The sequence below is a fragment of the Atta colombica genome, unplaced genomic scaffold (assembly GCF_001594045.1).
Source record: "Atta colombica isolate Treedump-2 unplaced genomic scaffold, Acol1.0 scaffold58, whole genome shotgun sequence".
In the NCBI taxonomy this organism is placed as follows: Eukaryota; Metazoa; Arthropoda; class Insecta; order Hymenoptera; family Formicidae; genus Atta; species Atta colombica.
In genome coordinates, this window is record NW_017259548.1 from 1,937,448 (window position 1) to 1,939,117 (window position 1,670).

The following is a 1,670-nucleotide window of genomic DNA, read 5'->3' on the forward strand; positions in this document are numbered from 1 at the left end:
CCAAATACATTTTATGCAAATATAATCTACGAGCACGAAGGTGCAAGCCGGCAAAAGATAAGTAATAGCGCAACAATTAAAGCGGGCGGCAAAACCGCGGGCACTCGTGTCGCACACGCGCACTTCGTCCAAGGTTTCGTTTCTCCTCCGCAGTGCATATCATACTGGATTATCGCTCTTGGATCGTCCTTCAAATGCGCGTATCTTTCCTCTCTACCCGTTGTCGTCGTTGTCAAAAAATCTTCATCAATTGATAAATTCGCAAACTCCGAATTAGTTATGCGTTTCCCGATTTTGAAACCGCTGCGCGAGATGAAACTGCAATGATACTAGCGATGAGATTGCAATGGCGAAGAAAAAAAATAGCAAAGCGAAACAAGACACAGACGTCGGGATCAGCCGAGAGATAGCTGTCAATACAATCGATGTGCACTTGCATGCAGTTCGTAACTTACTAAGCCCGCTGGTAACCAGGGGTAGTGAACGGAGGGATTTTTCCCACCACTGAGCCATCTCCATCACGAGTGCAGCGGGAGACCACGTGACTGGCTCGACAGTCTCGTACTTAAATAGAATGTAGAGCGCTATTGGGGCTCCGTACACATGATCATTTTCTTTTATGTATAATATAAAAAAAATATATTAAAAACGATACATGAGTATACATTGATGTATTATAAATAAAATAAATTGATTATTTTATTAACACATGAAATTGATATTATCTTTTCTCTCTTTGTAGTTTTCATATCTTTGTAGTTTTCAGATCTTTAAACAAAATTTCTTTAAATATATATTATATTTTTAGAAGTCTGGAAAGCATGATCTATGAAAAATAAAAGATTACATTTTAGTTTAGATCCATTTAAATATTTGTAAAATTTATTACGTAGATTTAAAAAAATTAATAAATGTTATTATAACGATCTAACAAGTAGAATTTTTTAAGATTAAGTAATATAAATTTAAAAATAAATTTTAGCTTTTGCTATCCATTTATATATAAACATATATGTATATGTAACATATATGTATAACTAGATACTCTTTCCATTTTATTATTATTGCAATTAGATCTTGCTTTTAGTTTTCTTAAATTGCATTATCGCTTACAAAAATGTGTACAGTTGAATATGACGATACGATTTAAATGTACATAAGTAAACCATAATATAACAAGTTCGATTATTAAAGCGTGAGTTTGCTAATAGATTCAAATAACTGTCAAGATTAACCATTTCTACGGATTAATCATTCCGAACGTCAAATTTATTATATTATTGACGAATTACATTATTTGATCATTAGCTTCTGCATGTATCGTCTCCCTGATACTTTTTACTTCTCTAACTGGTATAAATGACACGTGTCTCTGTGAAACATGTATGCTACTTACAAATGCACTTAGGTACTAGGCATCATTTAACACTGTTGCGCATGCATAAAAAAGTCTCTCTGTCTATTCCACCGATCTGATGGCAACGACACGATGCGAAATACGTGGCCATGGGCGACACAGGGTGGGAATACGTCACGGTGAGAATAGCGGACACGAAAGTCATATCAGAGGTGTGCGACGCGCGGGAAACGAAAGGCTGGGAAGGGAAGGGATGGCGTGACGATGTAGTGGTTGACCGGATGGAGGTGGCACGCTTTGAACGGAACGTTGA

The 1,670-nt window shown here is 36.3% G+C and overlaps 1 long non-coding RNA gene across 1 annotated transcript in view; it reads right to left on the reverse strand.

Annotated features, from left to right (window-relative positions):
- LOC108692052 overlaps positions 1–465 on the reverse strand; it is a 10,622-nt gene extending 10,157 nt beyond the window's left edge. The window contains exon 1 of the long non-coding RNA XR_001931949.1: positions 166–465. This is a non-coding gene — a long non-coding RNA (uncharacterized LOC108692052). The remainder of the gene's footprint in view (positions 1–165) is intronic.
- Positions 466–1,670: the final 1,205 nt, after the last annotated feature.